The 26054-nt window shown below is 37.7% G+C and overlaps 1 protein-coding gene across 4 annotated transcripts in view; it reads left to right on the top strand.

Annotated features, from left to right (window-relative positions):
- Positions 1-26054, top strand: part of DTHD1 (death domain containing 1) — an 85776-nt gene that overhangs the window by 15812 nt on the left and 43910 nt on the right. The window lies entirely within an intron of this gene.

The following is a 26054-nucleotide window of genomic DNA, read 5'->3' as shown; positions in this document are numbered from 1 at the left end:
AATGTAGTAACAGTCTTATGCAACATCACAGGTAGTAATGTTTTGTTCTCCAAACAAATTTAGTTTCAATCTGTTTTTGCCATAAATTCCTTCTTTGCCCAATTTTTACAATTATAGAAAATTCCCACCAATAAGATTTTATGTATACGTGTGTGTGTTAAGTTTCCTCCCAGAACAAAATGAAACCAGAAATAAATTGTTAGCAACAAATAGGGTACGCTGAATGATAGTAGCCCTGACATTATTCCCTATCTTTTTCACTTAGTACCTATCTTTTTTTCTTCACAGAAAAGTAGAAATATTTCTATTCTTTGATTCTGAAGGGAAATTTTTTTTTTGATTGAAATGTCAGAAGAGGGAGATACAACTTCAGACACTTAATTGAAATAATAAGTATTATTAATTGAGGAGCTAATATGTGCAAGGTACTTTATGTATATTAGCTCATCTAATCACGTCATCTCGACTTCATTTTTATCAATGAGAAGACTGAAGCTCAATGAGAGTAAGAACTTGTACAAGTTCCTATAACTAGTAAGTGGTACAATCTTCGTCTGGACTTACATTTCTCTATGTCTAACCATGACTCTGTAGAGCCATCATTTCTTTGGTTTGGGGCTTGTCTTAGGCCAGGTTCTCTAGAGAGGCAAAACCAGTAAGAGCATATAAATATATATATAGAGAGAGAGGGAGACAGAGAGATTTTTATCAAGGAAATGGCTAACATGGTTGTAGAGGCTGGGATATCCCAAGTCTGTGAGTCAGGCTGGAAGCTTCTCCTGATTGGTGTAACCACAGGGGCTAGTGAGCTGAAGATCAGCAAGTAAGAGAGTAGGGATCTAGCTCATAGGCTGTGAAGGCTTATGAATCCCAAGCTCTGCAGGCAAGATGGTAGCTAAGCTGCTAGCTCAAGTTCTAAGAACCAGAGGTCAGAAAAACAGGAGCCAGCTGCAGGATCCAGAGCTAACAAAAGCCCAGGACCCTTGCTAGAAAAGTCCACCCATATTGCAGGCAGGCCCCACCTCCAAGGAAACTCCCTTTCAACTGCTTGGCTACTTACAGCAGATCTTGTCATGGAGGTGATCACATTCTATCAAATATCATGGAGGTGATCACATCATTATACAACTGCCAAACTACTGAGAATCATGGCCCCAGCCAAGCTGACACACAACCTTAACAATTACAGGGCTACAAAGATAGAAATTCGGAAAGAGTGCATTTTCTCTTCCTCACTATGTTTGCAATTCAGGAAGCTGGCAACAGTAGAATACTGGGCTGTGCTGTATATATGTTGTTGTTAAGTGCCATAGAATTGGTTCCGACTCATAGCGACCCTATGTACGACAGAACAAAACACTACCTGTTCCTGTGCTATCCTCACAATTGTTGCTATGTTTGAGTCCATTTTTGCAGCCACTGTGTCAATCTATCTCATCAAGGGTCTTTCTCTTTTGCTCTGTACCGCTACTTACCAAGCATGATATCCTTCTCCAGGGACTGGTCCCTCCTGAAATCATGTCCAAAGTACTGAGAGGAAGTCTCACAATCCTTCCTTCTAGGGAGCACTCTGGCTGTACTTCCAAGACAGCCTTGTTTCTTTTTCTGACTGTCCATGGCATAGTCAATATTCTTCACCAATGCCATAATTCAAAGGCATCAATTTTTTTTTCATCTTCCTTTTTTACTGTACAGCTTTCACATGCATATGAGGAGATTGAAAATATCATGGCTTGAGTCAGGTGCATCTTAGTCCTCAAAGTGACATCTTTGCTTTTCAACACTTTGACAAGGTCTTTTGCAGTAGATTTGCCCAATGAAATAAGCCATTTGATTTCTTGTTGCTTCCATGGGCATTGATTGTGGATCCAAGTAAAATGAAATCCTTGACAGCGTCAGTATTTTCGTGATGTTGCTTATCGGTCCAGCTGTGATGATTTTTGTTTTCTTTATGTTGAGGTGTAATCCATTCTGAAGGCTCTAGTCTTTGATCTTCCTTAGTAAGTGCTTCAAGTCCTTTTCACTTTCAGCAAGTAAGGTTGTGTGTGTATATATATAGATGGCAGTCTAGCTCATCCGTGTTCTTATCACAGCAAAGTAAGATTAAAGACAGAAATTCCAGAATTTCCTTCCCTTTTAAAATGTATTAATCTGATAGATTAAGGAATATCCTCTCCCAGTATAGGTATGGTCGTGGATATCTCTACATACATATTTGTAAGCACTGTGTGTACACTAATATACATAATAGCATGTATAGTGGGGATAGTTATAGAAACTACTTAGACATTGTAACTGAACTACTGGACATGAAAGCTAAGGACCATAGTCTTAGGGAACATCTAGATCAATTGGCAAAATACAGTTTATAAAGATAGTGTTCTACATCCTAGCCTGTGAGTAGCATCTGGGGTCTTAAAAGCTTGTAAGCAGCCATCTAAGAAGCAACTATTGGTTTTTTCCCACCTGGAGCAAAGGAGAATGAAGAAAACTGATGACTCAAGGAAGTAATTAGTCCAAAGGACTGATGGCCCACATGAGCCACAGACTCCTCTAATCTGAGACTGAAAGAACTAGATGAGGCCTGGCTACCACTACCAACCACTCAGACTCAGATCACAATAGATGATCCCAATAAGAATGGGTAAAAATGTAGAGCAAAATTCAAATTAAAGAAAAAAAAAAAGTCAGATTTACTGGTCTGAAAGAAACTGGAGGAACCCCCCCCCCCCCGCCCAAGACTCTTGCCCTAAGATAACCTTCTAACTTGAAACCATAGATACTTGTGGAGGCCATCTTTCAGCCAAACAATAGACAGAGCTAAACGGAAGCCCTGGTGGCGTAGTGGTTAAGTGCTATGGCTGCTAACCAAAGGGTCCGCAGTTCAAATCCGCCAGGTGCTCCTTGGAAACTCTATGGGGCAGTTCTACTCTGTCCTGTAGGGTCGCTATGAGTCGGAATCGACTTGATGGCACTGGGTTATAAAGTAAACAATAACAGGGATGAAGAATGTTCTCCTTAGAACAATAGACTATACAAGACCGAAAAGGCAACATTAACCTAAATCCAAAGATGAGAAGACAGAGAGGGGCATGGAAATCTGACTAACAGAAATGGGGAAACCCAGGGAGGAAACTGGGAAAGTGCTGACACCTTGAGGAAATTGTAACCAATGTCATGAAATAATTTATATAAAAATCATTGATTGAAAAACTAATTTGCTATGTAAACTTTCATCTAAAGCACAACAAAATGTTAAGAAAAAAAGACCCTCTCCCAAGTATCCAACTAAAATAAAAATACATATTTTAAAAAATAAGGACTTAAAAAAAATCTAAAAATTGATTCTGATTGGTAAGCTATTGCAAGAATCTAGTAAGAATTTTTATTGTTTACAAAGCACACAGCACAGGATTAATAAAAAAAATTTGTGATTGATATGTACTTTATGTCATAAAACATAGAAGGGCCATTGGCCTGAAAGATGATGGGAAAAGCAATTTGCCTGTCCTCCAAGGTCTGATACCATAGTCTATATATAGCAATGAGAACATAAATTTACATCTGCAGTGCACAGTATCATTTTTCATAGTGATCAGATCTTTTTTTGTTATTTTTTGTCCTCTTTGATATATTTCCTCATTCATCAGAAATAACAGGGCAGGGTATAGAGAGAAATTGGAGGCAGCATATTATATTGTTGGAAATTAAATTCCTACAAATATAGGGATGAAGGCAAATGTTATAAGAACCCAATAACAATACAAGTTGGAGGTGGCACATCTCCACACACTCAGTTGATACGAAGCATTGGAAAGCCAGTCAGCAGAGGTAGAAGAAAGTCACACCTTGATACTGAAGAATTATACTTGGTGAAAACTGCTAGACATGGAGAATTGATTTAGGAATTATGCATGTGAATCTGCTCTCCAAATCTAAGAAAGAGATTCAACTGACTCCCAAACTGAAAGGGGATGGACAAGCATTCATTCAAGGATAAGCAAAAAACAGAAACAACAAAAATCCTACATGGTGCCTTTAAAAAAAAGAAATCAATACCAAGATCTGGAAAAAACAACAATGAAAAACTGTACAAAAAATGAAAGAACTTTATCCTGAAAGTCCACAGCCATTTAAATAATGAGAATTACAGTTACCAGAAGAACATTACAGAAATCTATTTTTGTAAGTTTAGTAGCATCCAGTAGACATAATTTCGAAAAAATAAAACAGAAAGTCATGAGGACAGACCAATGAAGAGGACAGACCAATGAAAAGGACAGAATGACAAACAGGATAAGATACAATAATAATAAGCTGAGATGAAAAGGGACCAAGGTATGATGAGGACTCAGCTGGAAGTGATGTAACCTAATAATTATAGGTATCATCGGAGACGAAAACAAAAAAAATCATAAAAGATTTTTTTTAAATCCTTTGAAGGTGGTGCCCTGTCCTGCACCACCTTCACAATGCTTGCTATGTTTCAGACCTTTGTTGAGCCCACTGTGTCCACCCATCTCATTGAGGTTTTTCCTTTTCACTGACCTTCTACTTTACCAAGTATCGTGTCCTTCTCCAAGAATTGGTCCCTCCTGATAACTGACATGTTCAAAGTACATAAGACAAAGTCACACTATCCCCTCTTCTAATGAGCATTCTGGATGTACTTCTTCCAGGAAGGATTTGTTCTTCTGGCGTCTATGGTATATTCCATACCTTTTGCCAACACCGTTAATTCAAAGACATCAGTTCTTCAGTCTTCCTTTTTCATTGCCCAGCTTCACATGGATATGGGACAACTGAAAATACTATGGCTTGAGTCAGGTGCACCTTAGGCCTCAAAGTGATATCTTTGCTTTTTAATACTTTGAAGGGTTCTTTTGCAGCAGATTTGCCCAGTGCAATACATCCTTCAATTTCTTGACTTCTGCTTCCTTGGGCATTGATTGTGGATCCAAGTAAAACGAAATTCTTGCCAACTTCAATATTTTCTCCCTTTATCATGATGTTGTTTATTGGTTTAGTGTAAGGATTTTTGTTTTATGTTGGGCTATAATCCATACTGAAGGATGCAGTCTTTAACCTTCATCAGTAACTACTGCTTTGAGTCCTCTTCACTTTCAGCAAGCAAGGTTGTATCATGTGCATCTTGCAGGTTGTTAATCAATCTTCCTCTAAATGCTCCATTCTTATAGAACAATATCATTAATATCACACGCAAACAAAATTTTGCTGAAGATCATTCAAAAACGGCTGCAGCAGTATATTGACAGGGAACTGCCAGAAATTCAGGCTGGTTTCAGAAGAGGACGTGGAACCAGGGATATCATTGCTGATGTCCGATGGACCTTGGCTGAAAACAGAGAACGCCAGAAAGTGTTTACCTTTGTTTTATTGACTATGTAAAGGTATTCAATTGTGTGGATCATAACAAATTATGGATAACATTGCAAAGAATAGGAATTCTAGAACATTTAATTGCTGTCATGAAGAACCTGTACATAGACCAAGAGGCAGTTGTTTGAACAGAACAAGGGAATGCTGTGTGGTTTAAAATCAGGAAATATGTGCATCAGGTTTGTACCCTTTCACCATTCTTATTCAATCTGTTTGCTGAGCAAAGAATCTGAGACGCTAGCCTATGTAAAGATGAACGAGGCATCAGGATTGGACGAAGACTCATTAACAAGCTGTGATATGAAGATGACACAACCTTGCTTGCTGAAAGCAGAGGACTTGGAGTACTTAATGACGAAGATCAAAGCCCACAGCCTTCAGTATGGATTACACCTCAACATAAATAAAATAAAAATCCTCACAGCTGGACCAATAAACAACATCATGATAAACGGAGAAAATATTGAAGTTGTCGATAATTTCATTTTATGTGAATCCATAATCAACATCTGTTGAAGAAGCAGTCAAGAAATCAAATGATGTACTCCCTTGGACAAATCTGCTCCAAAACACCTCTTTTAAATGTTACAAAGCAAAGCTGTGCTAAGTGCACCTGACCCAAGCCGTGGTGTTTTCAACGAACTTCAAAACCAAACCAAACCCACAGCCGTCGAGTTGATTCCGACTCATAGAGACCCTATAGGACATCATACGTGTGAAAAAGCTGAAAAATGAATAAGGAAGACCAAAGAAAAATTGACACCTTTGAATTGTGGCATTGGCCTAGAATATGGGATGTACCATGGACTGTCAGAAAAACAAACCAACCTGTCTTGGAAGAAGTACAGCCAGAAAGCTTCTGAGAAGGGAGCATGGTGAGACTTTGTCTCACTTATTTTGGACACGTTATCAGGAGGGACCAGTCCCTGGAGAAGAACATCATGCTTAGTAAAGGGTCAGCAAAAAAAAGGAAGATACTCAATGAGATGGATTGACACAGTGGACTCAACAAGGGGCTCACACATAGCAATGATTGTGAGGATGGCATGGGACTGGAATGTGTTTTGTTCTGTTGTATATAGGGTCTCTGTGAGTCAGAACTGACGCCACAGCACCTAACAACAACAATATCTATTATCATGGTATAATCTAATATATTGTGTGTTATACTAACTCCATTGTTTGACTCTCACCCTTAGAAGTTCATTTCCAAGTACTGATTATAATTTTTGACCAGAGCTAAACATCATCTTCTCCCTCCCCCCAAACCCAAAATAGATTTTGTGTGCTTCCTATTCGATTTCTTGGGCCAGTAGGCAAAGGACTTTTAGTTGCTATTTCCCTCTTTCATGGCCAAAGTGGCCCTTCTAAAATCCCAGATTTATGACTGAATTAATTAAAGCTCCTTCCTTTCCTTGTGCAGCTGGCAACTGCATCTGATGTCCGAGAGTAGATGTTAAACCCCAGTCCATAGTGCCTGGTGTGTGTGTGCATGTGTGTGTGTGTGTGTGTGTATGTGTGTGTGCATGTGTGTGTGTGATTGGGAGTTACAGGTGGGAGGAGAAGGCTTCCATAGAACCAGTTCATCAAGTTCTCCGGGGAGGGAAGAAAATTCTGGCTTTCATATCTCTTTTTGTTCCAGATCTACATTTTCTTTCCAGTTTTTGAAATCATCTAACTTTATGTGTGTGTGTGTGTGTGTGTGTGTGTGCGTGTGTGATTTTTTTGTTCAGCATTCCTATGTGGTGGGAAGATGGCCATTTGCCATCAGTTTAATGGGCCAAGTTGCTGGAAATCTCTTTTTTTTTTTTTTTGTCTTTTGCACATGATCTCTCTGCTAGGAGATCCTTTTTCTACCACACTTGCCTGTGGAATTTTTAACTCATTTTGTGAATTTCAGTTCAGTTCTTCTTTAATGTCAAGATCTCCAGAAGGGTTTGATTGCTTCTCCCGGTGTGCCAGTCCTACTCTTTGTGCTTTTTCTATATCATAAAACAAAACCAGTTGCTGAGTTGATTCCAGCACATAGCACCCCTGTGTCAGAGTAGAACTGTGCTCCATAGAGTTTTTTTTTGTTTTTTTTATTGTGCTTTAAATGAAAGTTTACAATTCAAGTCAGTTTCTCATATAAAAACTTATATACACATTATTATGTGACAGTAGCTGGTCTCCCTACAATGTGACAACATACTCCTTCTCTCCACCCTGTATTTCGCACATCCATTAAACAAACTCCTGTCCCTCTGCCTTCTCATTTCACCTCCAGACAGGAGCTGCCCACATAATCTAATGTGTCTGCTTCAGCTAAGAAGCACACTCCTCACCAGTATCATTTTATGTCTTATAGTCCAGTCTAATCTTTGTCTGAAGAGCTGGCTTTGAGAGTGGTTTTAGTTTTGGGCTAATAGAGAGTCCAGGGGGCATGACCTCTGGGGCCCCTCCAGGCTCAGTCAGACCATTAAGTTTGATCTTTTTACTGGAATTTGAGGTCTGCATCCCACTTTTCTCCTGCTCCATCAGGGTTTCTGTGTTGTGTTTCCTGTCAGGGCATTCATTGGTGGTAACCAGGAACCATCCAGTTCTTCCAGTCTCAGGCTGAGGTAGTCTCTGGTTTATGTGGCCCTTTCTTTCCCTTGGGCTCATATTTTCCTTGTCTCATTGGTGTTCTTCATTCTCCTTTGCTCCAGGTGGGTTGAGACCCATTGATGCATCTTAGATGGCCACTTGCTAGCTTTCAAGACTCCAGACACCACTCACCATAGTGGGATACAGAAAGTTTTCTTAATACACTTTTTTATGCCAGTTGACCTAGATGTCCACTGAAACCACGGTCCCCAGACCCCTGCCCCTGCTACTCTGTCCTTCAAAGTGTTTGGTTGTATTCAGGAAACTTCTTTGCTTTTGGATTAGTCCGTTTGTGCTGACTTCCCCTGTACTGTGGCTCCACAGAATTTTTAATGGCTGATTTATCAGCAGCAGATTTCCAGGTCCATCTATTGGCACCTAGTGACACCTATACCATACTGTGCAATTATTTTATTCCCTTTTCCATTTATCATCATTAAGTACAATTACAACATATTCCAAAACCCAAACCTGTTGCCATCGAGTCAATTTTGACTCATAGCAATCCCACAGGACAGAGTATAACCAATAGGATTTCCAAGGAGCAGCTGGTGGTTTTGAACTGCCAACCTTTTGTTTTAGCAGCTGAGCTCTTAACCACTGTGCCACCAGGGCTTCCCCCTGCAAAAAAAAAAAAAAAAAAAAAAAATAGGTGAACTAAATAAATTAATGAGTAAATATTTAAACATGTAAATTATATTAATAATTCATCTATACTTATGACAATGCTAAATTAGTATGCCATAATATGCACCAGATATGGTAGAAGTGTTTTCTTCATCCAGTAGAGAATCAAACAACCAAATTGTAACCCATCTTACCTGTTTATTTAACATTCTTTCATCAAAGAATGAAGCCAGCTGAACATTTTCTATGGAAACAGAAACGTAATGAAACAATCCATGCTTCCTAAGATAGAAAAAACTATTTGGGGCCAAAACATAGTCTGAATATTAAGAATAAAAAGGTCTTTATTGCATTACATTCCTTCATGTCTGAATAATTTCTGAGGAAATGATGAGAATTATTTCATTATGAGCCAGAGAAGATTTCTCAACAGTAATGAAAGGGAAAATGAATTTGTTTAATACGACTTATTCCGTATTATGTGAGAAATATTTTAGAGAGTTAGGTGGGTAAATGGTTTTGCCCATGAAAAATTTTCTCTATAATGCCTGTGAGTTTTAAAATGATTCTTTTTGAAGGTAATGTGTGAGTTACACTCAAGGATATTTGTAAAATATGTGTAAATTATAGTGTATAATAATAAAATGGACAACTATTAAAGTGACCATGTGACTTAAGAAATTGGACCTTATCAATACAATTGTATCTTCTTGTTTGGCCCTTCCCTGTCCTAGTCCCTGCCTCCTACCTTAATAACCCCTCATGCCTATCAAAGCTAACCACTATTCTTTGCTTTTGTTTACTTTATGGTTTTACAATACATATTTAAATATTCACCCCTCCACAATATCTTGTTGGTTTTGCATAAGTTCGAGGGTTATAAAAATGGTATCCAACTTACTCTTCACCTACAATTGTGTTTCTAAGATCCAAGCTTGTTGTGGCATGATATGTTCATTTTTACTTCTATATAATATTCTGTTGTGTGACTACATATTTTCTTTATCCATTCTACAAATGATGGACATTTGGGTTGTTTTGAATAGTCTGCTATTCAAAATAGTGATATTATGCTTGTTCTTGGCTCATGCTATCTTTGTGCAAGTATTTTTTTTTTTGGTATATATCTAGGAGTAGAATTGATGGGTCATAAAGCATGCACATGTGCAATTTTACAAGTTTTTGTGAAGTGGTAGAACTAATTTATAATTTCACCACCATTGCTCCTCATTCTCTCCAACTTTGAACGTTGTCAGATATATTTTACACCTATTAAAAAAAAAAAATTTTTTTTTTTTTTAATAGGTGTAAAATATATCTCTGTGGTTTTATACTGCAGTGCTCTGATTACTACAAAGGTGACATCTTTTCATAAGTTTTATTAGACATTTGTGTTTCTTTATCTGAAATATCTGTTACTTTCTTTGCTCATTTTCATGTTTGTTTTTTACATTTGTTTATATGATTTCTATCATATTCTCAATGATAATTATTTGCCAGTTAGTAGCCTGTGTTTTCATACTGATTCCCAAATTTATCTCATTTTTCTTTTTAGTGCTTTTTGTGAACTGGTCCAAACTTTTTCTAGCTCCTAAAGTTATAAAAAGGTTTTTCTTTATTATCTTTGATTTCAAAAATTTTATTTTCTCATAAGAATTCAATCCATCAGTTGATTTTTGCATACAGTGAGAGGTAGGAATTCAATGTATTTCTCTGTGGATGACATATTATCTCAGCATCATTTTTTGAATGGTTCTTTCTTTTCTCATCAATCCGCAATTCCTCCTCTGTCATATAACGAATATCCATGTTCTGGGCTCTCCATTCTTTTCCGTTGGTCAGTTTTTTTTTTTTTTTTCTTCTCTAGTTTTGAGCCAATTTAACACTGTCTTAATCATTACAGCATTATAGTAAGTCTTGATATCTTTTAGGCAAATTGCCCATCTTATTCTTCTCTTCCATAACTTTCTTAAACATTTCCCATCTCATAAAATTTAGAATCAGTTTGTCAAGTTACACAAGAACAGAATCTGTTGAGATCTTGATTGTAATGGCCTTTAGCCTGTAGGTAAGTTTAGGAAGAACTGTCACCCTTACCATATTGAGCCTTTTTCTACAATACATGTCTCTATTTAGTTATTTAAAGTCTTTCAATGAAGTGTTATGTCTCCACATACATATTGTACATGCTTTGCTAGACTTATTCCTAGACACTTCATAGTTTTGGTTGCTATCATAAATGGCATTTTTAAATTTTGTTTTCTGTTTGTTGGGGATATACATGGATGTAGTGAATTTTTATGTTTTTTTTTTTTTAGACCTTGGGGTCCACCTCCTTTCTAAAGTCTCTTATTATTTCTAACATCTCTTCTGAAAATTCTTTAAAGTTTTTATTTAAGATAAAATGTCAATTTCAAGCAAAGACAATTTTGTTTACCCTTCTAATCATGTTTTCAGTTTATTTTTCTGACTGATATCTGGTATTTATTAATGGAACTAGTGATAATGAACATCCTTGTTTTGTTCTTGTTTTTGAAGAAAATTCTTCTAATGCTCACCTTTAAGAAGGATATTTGTTGTGGGTTTTTGGTAGATACTTCTATCAGATTAAGGAAGTTTTCTTCCATTCCTAAGTAGCTAAGACTTTTCAGTGCAATGGGTGTTGGGCTTTAAAATACGTTTTAGGTACCTATTGAGATGTCATGTGGTTCTTTAAGTAGATCGGGTGAATTACATTTATAGATTTTTATAATGCTATAACACCATTTAAGACCTTGGATATTTTAATTTAGTCATGATGTATTATTTTAAATTTATTATTGTTTTTGGGTGACATTGAGTCAATTTTCAACTCACAGCAACCCCATATGACAGCCCCATAGGGTTTTCTAGGCTGTAATCTTTACGGGAACAGATCGCCAGGTCTTTCTCCCAGGGAGCTGCTGGGTGAGTTCAAACCACCAACCTTTTGGCTAGCAGCCGAGTACTTAACCATTTTGCCACTAGGGCTTTGAACTGATGTGCTGATGCATATTTGATTGGGATTTTTGCTTTTACATTCATGAGTGGGATTAGCCTATAATTTCCCTTTAATGTGGCAACCTTGTCTGCGCTGGTACCAAAGTTCTGCTGGCCTAATAGACTGAATTGAAGAACACAACCTTTTTATTGTTCTCTGGATATTTGTCTGAAGTTGGAGTGATTTCTTCCTTGAAAGTTTAGTACAACATACCTGTAAAACTACCCAAACCTGGGTTTTTCTTCTTGTGACGATTTTTTAACTACTGCATTAATTTTTCTGATAATTTTGGACTGTTTAGACTATTTTCTCCTGAACCAGATTTGATGTTATATTTCTCTAGGAAATTATTCTTTTGCATTTATTATTAATTTTAATCTTTGCTACATATGTAGTTATACATCTTTTTGATTCTTACTATTTTACATTTTTTCTCTATTATTCTTGATCAGTTATAATAAAAGCTTACGTGCTTCTGCTTTTTCTATAATTTTGTTGTTGTTGTTGAAAATATACACAGGAGAACATACACCATTTTGACCATTTCTACATGTACATATTGACACTGATTACATTCTTCAAGTTGTGCAACCATTCTCACCTTCTCTTTCCAAATTGTTTCTCCACCATTAACATAAATTCACTGCCCCCTAAGCTTCCAATCTAACCTTTCAAGCTGTAGTGGTCGATTTGATCCAGGGCTTCAAACTGGTTCAAAACGATTCAGAACAGTTCAGTAATTGCCACAGTAAATGAGGGCTGTGTATATGTTGCATAACAACCAAATCTTTTGCCCCTACGATTTTGACATGAGTAGTAAACAAACAGAAACCCTGGTGGCATAGTGGTTAAAAGCTATGGCTGCTAACCAAAAGGTTGGCAGTTTGAATGCACCAGGCACTTGTTGGAAACCCTATGGGGCACTTCTACTCTGTCCTATAGGGTCAATATGAGTCAGAATGGACTGGACAGCAATGGGTTTGGTTTCTTTTTGGCTTAGTAAACAAACAGCAGTGCCTCAAAGATGGTGGTTGAGCACGCCACTTTGAATGAGTGTTGTTCTTCATAAAAAAATCAAACCTGGTGAGTAAATTCTGACTTCTAGTAACCTTACAGGACATGGTAGAACTGCCCTACAGCGTTTCCAAGGCTGTGATCTTTACAGAAGCCACTGCCACATCCTTCTCCCTTGGAACAACTGGTGGGTTCAAACCATTGACTTTTAGGTTAGCTGTCCAGCTCTTAACTACTGCACCACTAGGGCTCCTCTAGCTCTATGCAATCCTTCCAATAATCCAAATCTCCCTCATGGATCCTGAAAGTTTCAGGAGCCTGAGACAGGAGATTGGATTTTTGGCAAGACTGTGGAGAGTAACAGTTATTCAAAGTGGTGAACTCAGCCACCATCTTTGAGCAGGGCACCTCAATAAAACACAGGTAAATATCTTTCTGGTATTCTGTGCTTTCGGCCAGGATTCATCTGACATCAGCAATGATATCCCTGGTTTCACATTCTCTTCTAAATTGGGTTTCAATTTCTGGCTGTTGTCTGTTGATATACTGCTGCAGCTTCTTTTGAATGATCTTCAGCAAATTTTCACTAGCGTGTGATATTAATGATATTGTTCAACAGTTCCGCATTCGGTTGGATCACCTTTCGTGGGAATAGGCATAAATGTGGATCTCTCTGTCTTCCGAATTTCTTAGCATAGATGAGTGAGCACTTACAGTGCTGCATCCATTTGCTGAAACATCTCAACTGGTATTCCATCAATTCCTAAAGCCTTGTTTAGTGCCAATGTCTTTAGTGCAGCTTGGACTTCTTCCTTCAGTTCCACCGGCTCCTGATCATATGTTACCTCCTGAAATGATTGAACGTTGACTAATTCTTTTTGGTATAGTGACTGTGTGTATCGTTGTTTAATATTTTCCTTGTAGAATCCTTCAGTATTACAACTCGAGGCTTGAAGTTTTTCTTCAGTTCATTCAGCTTGAGAAATGCTGAGCATGTTCTTCCCTTTTGGTTTTGGTTTATAATACTTTACTTTGTCTTCTTGAGCCATCCTTTGAAATCTTCTCTTCAGCACTTTTACTTCATCATTTTTTTCTTTGCTTTAGCTACTCGACATTTAAGAGCAAGTTTTGGAGTCTTTTCTGACATTCATTTAGGTGTTTTCTTTCTCTCCTGTCTTTTTAATGACCTCTTGCTTTCTTCATGGATAATGGTTGATGTCATTCCACAACTCGTCTGATGTCGTTCCATAACTGGTCAGTCATCAGTGTTCAACGCGTCAGATCTATTCTTTGAGATGGTCTCTAAATTCAGGTGGGATATACTCAAGGTCATACTTTGGCTCTCTTGGACTTGTTCTACTTTTCTTCAGTTTGAACTTGAACTTGCATATGAGTAATTGATGGTCTTATCTGCAGTTGGCCCCTGAGCTTGTTCTGACTGATGATATTGAGCTTTTCCATCTTTTTCCCACAGATGTAGTCAATTTGATTTCTGTGTGTTCCATCTGGTGAGGTTCATGTGTATAGTCACCACTTACGTTGGTGAAAAGGTATTTTCAATGAAGAAGTCCTTGGTCTTGTAAAATTCTGTCATGTGATCTCCAGCATCATTTCTATCACTAAGGTCATATTTTCCAACTACTGATCCCTCTTTGTTTCTAACTTTCACATTCCAATAGCCAATAATTGTCAGTGCATCCTGATTGTATGTTCTATCAATCTCAGACTGCAGAAGTTGGTAAAAATCTTCAATTTCTTCATCTTTGGCCTTAGTGGTTGGTGCATAAATTTGAATAGTAGTCATATTAACTGGCCTTCCTTGTAGGCATATGGATATTATTCATTTATGTTGGCAATTAATAACTGTTCCAAACTGTTTGGAACTGGTTCAAAGCCCTGATTTGATTCATATAGATAGTTCTTTTAAACGAACATTTGGTTTAAAGAAGACTTCAGGGGATATTTTTGGCTAAAGGTTTACTTGGTTAAATGTTTTGCTTTAAAATTAATTTATTCTATTAATCTTGATTATATCCTTCCTTGACTATTTAGGTTTTATTCTATTGTCTTTTTCTTTTTTTTTCTTAATAACCCCAGGTAGGTACTTAACTTTTTCTCTCTTTTTTTTTAATAAAAACCACCAAAGGAATACGTTTCTCTGTAAGGACTGTCTTCATTAGTTTGACAAATCTTAGTGTATGATACTTCAGCTTTGTCCATTTTTAGCTAAATTTTAATTACCAATATGATTTCTTTGCTAAGCCATGAGCTATTTAGAAATGTGTTTTTAATTTTTTGGCGTGTATTTCTAAATTTAAAAAAACTTAAATTTGTCTTTTGTTTCTGTTTCTCATTCTTGATAGTCTCTTCTTGCCTACGTATCTTTGTCATGCTGTCTTTTATTTATGGAGTTCTCGCGGCACAGTGCTTAAACACTCAGCTGCTAACCAAAAGGTGGGTGGCTGGAACCCACCAGCTGCTCCACAGGAGAAGAGTTGACAGTCTGCTTCCATAAAGATTAGAGTCTTGGAAACCCTATGGGACAGTTCTACTATGTCCTCCAGTGTCGCTTTGAGACTGAATTGACTTGATGGCAGTGGGCTTGGTTTTGAGTCTTTTATTTTGCTAAACTTTGCATATATAGGCATTTCATTCTGTATTTACTAATTCCAATATGCAGTTGTTGGGGTGTTTATATCTGTTGCATATTGCTTCTGCTGAGTGTCACTCATTCTATTTACTTTCATATTTGTTTGGTGACTGTTGTTTGTGAGCATGTGTACATGGGATTTCTGCAGGCCGAAATAGAGCTACTTTTCTCTAGATGGCATTTGTTTCTGCCTCTGCTGAGAACCGGCACTAATTACCTGGGAATACTTTAGCCTCCTTGAAAGTCTTAGTAAAGGTCTCAAGTTCATCTTCCCCAAGTGGCCAGGCTCTCAAGGATCACCGCTCCATGTTCTGCTCACTTAATTATCACATAGAGTTGCATGCTTCTATATATAAATTACAGTGTTGTAAGGAATTTGTCATCATAGTGAAAATATGTATCAAAAAGCAAGGTTGTAGCTATCTAGTTATTTTTTCCTTAAATAAGAGGGCTTTGAGATTATTTATTCTCAAATTTTTATTTATACTTCTGTGCTTTGTGTATTAAATTTGAAATATTTTAGAGATCTAGCTGGAGAAAGAAATAATAAATTTATAGACAGCAAAATCATACACTCCATATTTTCCTTTGTGTTGATCTACAAGTTTTATATTATTATAGGCAGACCTCTTTTGATAAAACTTTGAAGCAAATGTTCACTGAGAAAAATGGTTTTTCTAATTAAATTCAGTGACAGTGTACTGGAAATAATTTAAAATTATTATATGCCATTATACTTACCATTATATAATGTTACTTATAAATTAGAATTTCAGGTGAGGGAGAATTTAACTTCATTTTGAAAAAAAAAAAAAAAAGTACCCTTGATAAGTTCCTAGTAACATCTATCTCCACTTGAAGAGACAAAATATTGAGATACCTTGGAGAAGATCTCTTTTATCTCAGTAAGAAAATCTTTTCCGTGTCCTTTAATTATGTAATATTAAGGCATTTGTCTGGAAAAGATGTACTATGGCACTTAACTCAAAAAAGCTAGCCTGATGCAGATACCTACTGCTTTGTCTAGCCACCTCATTATTTGGGAATTACACCAGAATTCCTGGAAATTGCCCTTTCTATTCATGTTGATCTAATTGGAGCTTCTATGTTCTTCAATGTCCCTACTCCTACTTAAATTGAACACTTACTTGACTCAAGGACTAGAAAGATTTATTCATGTTGACCTAATTGGAGCTTCTATGTTCTTCAATGTCCCTACTCCTACTTAAATTGAACACTTACTTGACTCAAGGACTAGAAAGCTTAGTTTCTTTGGTAGTTTATGTTTTAGTGCATAAAACTCAGGAGTTGTCAGTGGCCATGCTTTCTACCACTTGGAAAAGCAAGAAAACATACACAGAGTGGAGAAGTAATTAAAGATAACACATAAATCTCTGATTCAATTTTTTTCTGGGGTCTTCCATGTTTGTTCCATTAACAAATCAGTATTATAATTTCTTCATTTTATAATTAATTAAAATTGATTTGGGTTTCTGCTACTCATAAGAGTCTTAGAAATAAGTCTATCTTATCTGTATACTCCTTGATATATAGAACTGGTTATCCCTGAGGATGGAAGAGAAAATTTGCAGAGGAAACAGAGCCTCCTGAGAGAAAAGCAACTGAAATTATCACTTCCACAGCCCTTCCCCCCCCCGCCCCCACTGGAACACCATAGAAGCATTTCTACTGGGTTAGGGTAGACATTCTGAAGTTAGCAGGCAAGAAAAGATACCACAAAGGAAAAGAGAATTTGAATGGGTTCCCCAGGCTCATCAATAGAGCAGACTCTGGACAAAATATGGGGCAGAGGATGGAAAGTTCTAGCATGGTAGATAATCCTTTGGAAAAACAGCTATATACGTGTTGGGATTGGGGCAAGATGCTTAAGTGGTATGCTTAAGTGCGGTATCTTTGTAATATTTATGATGAAATAAGAGTCACATCTAAGTATAACAGTGAGGAAAGAGTTTGTTTATTTTTCCTCTTTACACCTTGAAAAACCACTGGAATAGTGGCATATGCTGATAACTACACCAACAGAGCTGTATGACATCAGATTATGAGGGATTTCATTTTCAACTGCATGAAGCAAAGCAAAGGAGAATGGGGACCATGCACAGATTGCTTAGGTGTTGCAGGTTTTTCTCCATGTGATGATTACAACTGAAACTAATGAAACCTTGGACTGGGTAAGGCTCCAGGGGTTTATGGGTCTATAGTAAAAAAGATAGTTGAGTCAGGAGAGAAATTTTCTCTCAGTGGTGAGATAGGGATTAAAGGCACTCAAATTAATATTCAAAGTGTCCAAGAGTAAGAATGCTTACTCTGTTAAAGAAAAAACAAGATTTATTGAGGGTAACACATTTCACAAATTGGGGAAGCACGAAGCAGAGAGGAATTTACCACATGCTCCAAAGCGTGGAGGGAGAGGCGTGTGTTTTATAGTAAAGATGATGAAGGGAAGTATGTGATGATCACATGGTCACAAGGTGGGTATGTCACCAGCAACTTTCTTTTCTAGAGTATCTTGAGTAAACTTGTTCTCTTACAATCACATTCCTGATCCTCACCCTTATTTGACATGAATCATCTTGCGGAACCTTGGTGGAAGGTCAGTGAAAGAGAGGAACCCTCACCAAGATGGATTGACACAGTGGCTGGAATGATCGGCTCAAGTATAGCAAAGACTGTGAAAATAGGGCAGGACCAGACAGTATTTTGCTCTGCTGTACACTGGGTCTCTTGTGAATCTGAACCAACTCTATAGAGCCTAATAACAACAGTATCTTGGGTCAAAAGCCAGGCCAGTTAAACAAGATGGCTGATAGGGGTCAGGGTCTTCTGATCCTCTCCAGCCAGAGGCCCAAGTCCATATCCATATGAATAGGAAGAAGTTGAGGTTGCATTCTCAGGATTGCAGAAGCAGGAGCCTGCAACAAAATGGAATTTTAATTCAGACTTCATGTCAGTTTTAGAGGTTTGTTATCACAAAGGATAATCATATAAATATTAGAGTCAGGATACACAATTTTATTTATCATATGGTTACTACTTTAGAAACCAAACTAAAAGGAGAAAAAAAAGACCTCCAAGAAATTTATCATCATATTATAGTGTTTGGATCTAGGCAATGCAATTGCATGTACTTTCTTCTATTTACTTTTTTATTTTAAAATAATTTTATAATCAACATGTGTAACTTATAACAGGTAAAATCTTTATTTTTAAGAGCTCATTAAGTACATTATACTACTTAAATTCATTACTTTAATGACTAACTTAAAAGTCATTTTTTTGACTTTTATGTAAAAGTTAAATCCTGGAATATTTTCTGAGGTTTCTGAGAAAAAGTTAATCCTAAAATATTAATAGCATTCACATCAAAATAACTATGCATTAGTTATTATTTCTAGTTATCACAAAATAAATATTCTAAAAATAATAATATAAGAACTTTGGCAATATGATTCCCTGTCAAAATCTGCATTACGTATTATTTATCCTGCAGATAGAGTAACCAAAACCAAACCCATTACCATCGAGTTGATTCCAACTCATAGCAACCCTATAAGACAGAGTAGAACTGCCCCATAGAGTTTCCAAGGAGCGCCTGGGGAATTCAAACTGCTGACCTTTTGGTTAAAAGACATATCACTTAACCACTGGACCACCAGGGTTTCCTGGAGATAGAGTAGCATATGTATTTTAATCTGTCCTCAGAGATCTTATTCCTGTCTAGATGAGTTGCAAGAAAAATTTGTCTTGACTATTCTTGGATAAACAATTGTTTTGATAAAGGTTGATTATATTATCTATTTTTTGGCAAAAATATACACAGTAAAACATACACCAATTCAACAATTTCTGAATGTACAATTCACTGACATTGATTGTGTTCTTGAAGCTATGCAACCATTCTCGCTATCCTTTTCCAAATTATTTCACCACCATTAACTTCTCATCTAACCTTTTCAAGTTGCTGTTGCCTATTTGAACACATACAGATAATTCTTAAGCACAATGCTCAAGGCAGACATTCTTTACTAATTAAGCTAAACTATTGTTTTTTTTAAAAAAAAAAATTTTTTTTGTTGTTTGGTTTAAAGATGGCTTAATGGGACAGTTGCTATTTAAGGTTTAAACATTACCTCAGGGCAATAGTTTGGGGGGTCATCCAGCCTCAATGCCTCCAGAAATTCTGAATTCCATGAAAATTTGAAATTCTGTTGAAACTTATCCCCTTTGAGTGAGGATTCTTCTACAGAATCTTTCATCAAAGCATTCAGATATGGTAGCCAGGCCACATTCAGTTCTTCTGGTCTCATGTTATAGAGGCAATTAGCCATGCATTCCAGTTCCTCCTCTGATTCCTTATTCCCCTTCTTCCTCTGTTGCTCCAGGCAAATAAAGACTGATTGTTGTACCTTGAGTGGCTGCTCACAAGCTTTTAAGATCCCAGGCACTACACAAAGACCCAGGAGGTAGAACATAATCATTAAAAAATATATATTAGGCCAATTAACTGGAATACCCTGTAAAACCATGACCCTAGGGAGTTCCTGGGTAGTGCAAACACTTATGAACTCGCCTACTAGCCAAAAGCCACTCAGAGGCACCTCAGAAGACAGGCCTGGCCATCTACTTCTGAAAGATCACAGACATGAAAACGCTATGGAGCAGTTCTATTCATTGATAAACAAGGCTAGTTGTCAAAGTTTGTTAATAGCATATAAAAGGGAAGAGTTCAGTTGCAGAGCTGTTAAAAAACTGGGACAAAGAAGGATTCCACTGAATAATTTGAATGGGGGTTGTATCTATCACCATATTAATTATAGTCTAAGTTTGATTTTTATATTGTTAAGGATTTGTTTGATTATAATGACAAAAAAGTAAAAGCAAAGAGAAATTTTTTTGGGTTCATATAAATTTTTGTTGTAGTTTCTAGGTGCTGTCTGGTTGGTTCTGACTCATAGCCATACAGCAGAGTGAAAGTCTACCCAATCCCCTGTTGTCCTTGTGACCGTTGTTTTGCTCGAGCCCATTATTGCAGGCACTGTATCAATCATCTTGTTGACGGTCTTCCTCATTTTCAATGACCCTTTACCACAAATTATGTCCTTCTCCAGGGAGTGGTCCCACCTGACAACAAAAAAACCAAACCCATTGCCATCAAGTCAATTCTGACTCATAGCAACCCTATAGGACAGAGTAGAACGGCCCCATAGGGCTTCCAAGGAGAGCCTGGTGGATTCGAACTGCTGACCTTTTGGTTAGCAGCCATAGAACTTAACTACTATGTCACCAGGATTTCTGGTCCCCCTTATAACATGTCCAAAATACTTGAGACAAAGTTGTGCTATCCTCCTTTCTAAGGAGGATTCTGGCTGTACATCTCCAAAGACAAATGTGTTAATTCTTCTGACAATCCATGGTATATTCAATGTTTTTCACAAGCACCATGACTCAAAGGCATCGATTCTTCCTTGATCTTCCTTACTTATTGTCTAGCTTTTGCATGCATATGAAAAAAAAAAAAAAATATGAGGTGACTGAAAATACCCTGGCTTGGGTCAGGTGCACTTTAGTCCTCAAAGTGACATCTTTGCTTTTCAACACTTTAAAGAGGTATTTTGCAGATTTTCCCAATGCAATGCATCAATTGATTTCTTGACTGCTGCTTCCATGGGTGTTGATTGGCGATCCAAGTAAAATGAAATTCTTGACAACTTCAATCTTTTCTGCCTTTGTCATGATATTGCTTATTGGTCTGGTTTTGAGGATTTTTGTTTTCTTCATGTTGAGATGTAACCATATTGAAGGCTGTGGGCTTTGATTTTCATCAGTACTTCAAGCCCTGTTTGCTTTCAGCAAACAAGGTTGTGTCATCTGCATATCACAGGTTGTTAACAAGTATTCCTTCAACCCTGAAGCCAAATTCTGCTTTGTATAGTCCAGCTTCTCAGATGATTTGCTCAGCAACAGGTTGAATGTAAGTATGGTGAAAGAATTTATCCCTGATACACACATTTCCTGATTTTAAACCACGCAATATCCCCTTGTTCTGTTTGAATAGCTGCCTCTTGGTCTATGTACAGGTCTGGCATGCGCACAGTTAAGTGTTCTGGAATTCTCATTCTTTGCAATGTTATCCATAATTTGTTATGATCCACACAGTCCAATGCCTGTGCATGGTAAACAAAACACAAGTAAGTATCTTTCTGGTATTCTCTACTTTCAGCTAAGATCCATCTGACATCAGCAATGATACCCCTGGTTCCACATCCTCTTCTGAATCTAACCTGAATTTCTGGCACTTAGCTGTCAATATACTGCTACAGCTGCTTTTGAGTGATCTTCAGCAAAAATTTGCTTGCATGCTATGTTAATGATATTTGTTCAATAATTTCTCCATTTGGTTGGATCACCTTTCTTGGGAATAGGCATAAATATGTTTCTCTTACAGTCTGTTGGTCAGGTAACTGTCTTCCAAAATTCTTGGCATAGACAAGTGAGCAGTTCCAGCGCTGCATCCATTTGTTGAAATATCTCAGTTCATACTCCGTCATTTCCTGGAGCCTTGTTTTTCCCCAATGTCTTCAGTGCAGCTTGGCCTCTTCCTTCAGTAACATTGGTTCCCGATCATATGTTACCTCCTGAAATGGTTGAACATCGACCAATTCTTTTTTGTATAGTGACTGTGTGTATTTCTTCAATCTTCTTTTGATGCTTCCTGCATTGTTTAATATTTTTTTTTTTTTGTAAAATCCTTCAATATTGCAACTTGAGGCTTGAATTTTTTTCTTCAGTTCTTTCGGCTTGAGAAATGCTGAGCATGTTCTTTGCATTGGTGAAAAGCCAGGTTCCAGGAAGTGACAGAATATCAACTGAGATGTTTCAACAAACAGATGCAGCACTGGAAGTGTTCAGTTCTCTATGACAAGAAATTTGAAAGACAGCTACCTGGCCAACTGACTGGAAGAGATTCATATTTATGTGTATTCCCAAGATGGTGATCCAACCAAATGAGGAAATTATCAAACAATATCATTAACATCACACACAAATAAAATTTTGCTGAAGTAACTTCAGCCAACAAGGCATCACAAACAGAAGCACCATGCAGTCCCTCTACAGCAAAGACCCAAAAAACTGAGTAAAATAGAGACAAACGTCATTTCTGGAACCTTACCTGTGAAATGTAAGAAGCTGAAGGAGGACAGAGAGTGAGGAATGATATGTGTGGAGGGCCCCTTCAAGCTAATGCAGCATGAATCCGCCATCTTGGATTCCTGTTGGGGATCAGGAGACAGTGAACACAGGAAACCAGCTTCATGAGGCTCCCAGCAGGAGACAGAGCACCCAGTAACCAGCAATATACACTTTCCCACCCCCATCCTCTTCTTGCTGCTCTAACCTCTGAGCTTCCTGGATGGCTGCAGTGGTTCAGCCATCTGGGAAATGCAACGTTCTTGCCATTTGGATTTGCCCCACCCACACTGGAAATCAGTGGACAGAGAGTATGGGGAGACAGAACACCCGGTAACAAGCAATATATGTTTTCCTGACCCTCACCCTTCTTCTCTTCCCCTCCTCAGCCTCCTCTGCTTCCCTCGAGCTGCAGTCTCTTGGCTGGGAGGCAACTGCTTTAGCTTCAGGTTGCTTGGATTCACCCTGCACACACTGGTTGGCCCCCTGAGGTGGCGTTGCTTCTTTCCATCTCTTTTGGTTTCTTCTGTGCCTCCTAAACCCTCCTCCTCCTTTCTCGTGAACACCTGGCTCCATGTGCCATCTTTACTTCTTGAACGGCTGTGAAGCCGCACTCAACTGGGGAACCACTCCCCCAGCCTGCAACACCATGCTGGTGGGATCCCCGTGGATTTTTTTTTTTTTGGCTTCTGCTCGTTTTGTTTTGCTTTGTTGTGTTTCATTTGTTTGTTTTCTTTTTTCTTTTCATGGCTTGGGAGCCCCTTCTAGCCAGGCTGAACTGCACAGCTTAGGATTCACTCACCCAATCTACACAGCTGCTTAGATAGGATCCCTCAGGGCTTTTCTTTTTCTTCTTTCTTTATTTTCTCCCTCTTTTTCCCTTTCTGTCTTTCTTCGTTTCTTAGTTCTCGTCTCTCTATACTTACCTTCTTTTCCTGTCTCCTGAGTTCCTGGTGCTGTGTGACATGTATACCCCCTCTACCCAGGCTATACTGCGCAGCCTGGGAACCACTTCCTCGGTCTTTGCAGCCTCACCAGTGGGACTCCTGGGGGCTTTTCTTTTCTAAATTTTTATCTAGTTATTATTTTATTTTATTTTTTTCCCTTTTGCATTTCTTGGTTTCTCATCTCTCCACTCCAACGGCAGATCCCTTAGCACTCTTTTTTATTTTCCCTTTGTTTGTTTGTTTTTGGCTGCTGTTTCTCTCCTTTCTCCTCTTTCGCATGCCCCTATTAGCTACCTACACCACAACCTCCCCCCCAACCCCTTTTTCCTGCCTATCTGCACTGTGCACTGAACATCATACCTCTGAGCAACACAGGCACAGCCTATGGCCTACTGGAACCTGCCCAGCACTGATTCCTGGCCCACCATGTCAGCCATAGTACATGCCACAAACAAGCCATCCCAGTCCCTCCCTTTCTGCTGGATGTGCCCTCCTGCACCATAGCTGAGTGACTGGCCCTGCCCATTGGACAAGGAAGTGAAAAGTATAGTGACTACAGACGAGCAAACCACAAAGAATGCACGGCATGCCTGCTCAGAAATAACCAAATGAAACAAAAAAGCAGGATGAAACAAACAAAGCTACAATCAGGAAACAAAGAAAATAAATACTGAATGCCCTGAAGACAGTTGACAATATCAAAACATTAAAAAAAAAAAAAAAAGGACAGGATGTTTCCAGTAGACATCCAAAATAAAACACCAGATGACTTTCCAGTAGAAGAAAAGGCACTAGAAAAATCTGACAGGGGATCCAAATCTCTAACATTCAAAGCTATCCAAGACAAGAGTTGAAGGAAAACGCAGACAAAAATGAGGAAAAGATAGACAAATTTATGGAAAAGGCAGACAAATTCATGGAAGGTACAGACAAAAAATGGAATAATTCAGGAACAAAATTCTAAAATAAATTCACAACTAGAAATCATACAAAAACAATTAGAAATCCAAAAGATAACAAGATTTCAGAATTGGACAGTGTCATAGAAAGGCTGAGGAGCAGGTCTGAATGATGGAAGACAAGATCAGCAAAATTGAGACAAACACTTGGATACAACTGTAAGAAAAAATCAGAAAAATGAATGAATAAAAATGAAGAAACCCTGAGAATTATGTGGGACACAGTCAAAAACAAAAATTTGCAAGTGATCTGAGTTCTAGAACAGAGAGAGAAAATGGAAAACACAGAGAGAATCACTGAAGAATTGCTAACAGAAAACTTCCCTCGTATCGTGAATGACGAAAGGCTGACCATCCAAGAAGCTCAATGAACCTCATATAGGATAGACGCCAAAAGAAAAACACCAAGGCATATCATAATCACACTCACTAAAGCCAAAGACAAAGAAAAAATCTTGAGAGCAACTCAAGAAAAACAAAAAGTCACATACAGAGGAGAAACAATAAGACTAAGCTCTGATTATTCAGCAGAAGCCATGCAGACAAGAAGGCAATGGGATGACATACAAAAAACCATGAAAGAAAAAAAATTGCCAACCAAGAATAATATATCCTGCAAAACTTTCATTCAAATATGATGGTGAAATTAGGACATTTCCAGATAAACAGAAATTAAGGGAATATGTAAAAACCAAACCAAACTTACAAGAATTATTAAAGGGTATCCTTTGGTCTGAGAACAAACAATATCAGAAAACAGCCTGACTGTAGGACACAAGATTGTACCAGATACCAATGTAGGAAATGAACTCTCAAGGATTGTCCAAAACTAAAAGAATTACAACAGGGAACCAGAAAGGTTAATCTATAAATGACAACAACATCAGAACAATAAAAAAGGGAATAAATGGTGTAGGTATAGAACTTACTAATAGAGAGGAAGGCAAGGTGGAACCAATAATAGATTGGTTCAAACCTAGGAAGGTAAGGGTAAATTTCAAGGTAACCGCAAATCAAGTTAACAAACCTACTCATCAAAATAAAGAAAAAAAACATAAAGTGTCAATAAAAATAAAATCTACAAAAACAAAAGAAATCCACAAACAAAAGGAACTCAGCGCAGGAGAGTTAGAGGAACAAAGAAAATGTTAGCACCACAAAAAAAAAAAAAGCGCTACAAAATGACAGCAATAAACTCACACCTATCAATAATTACACTGAATGTAAATGGCCTAAATGCACCCATAAAGAAACAGAGTGCTGCTGATGGAAATGCAAAATGATACAACCATTTTGGAAACTGATATGGTGCTTCCTTAGAAAGCCAGAAATGGAAATATGTATGATCCAGCACTCCCACTCCTAGGAACATAACCTAGAGAAATAATGGTCATCACAAGAATAGATATATGAACCCCCACGTTCGTTGCAGCATTGTTCACAATAGCAAAAAGGTGGAAACAACCTAGATGCCCATCAACAGATGAATGGATAAACAAACTGTGGTACATACACACAATGGAGTATTATGCAATGCTAAATAACAGTGATGAATCTGTGAAGCATCTCATAATATGGATGAATCTGGAGGGCATTATGCTAAG

This window comes from Elephas maximus, chromosome 5 (genome assembly GCF_024166365.1).
Source record: "Elephas maximus indicus isolate mEleMax1 chromosome 5, mEleMax1 primary haplotype, whole genome shotgun sequence".
Lineage (NCBI taxonomy): Eukaryota > Metazoa > Chordata > Mammalia > Proboscidea > Elephantidae > Elephas > Elephas maximus.
The sequence above is the reverse complement of the archived record's forward strand: the minus strand, read 5'-3'. Positions and strand labels throughout refer to the sequence as shown.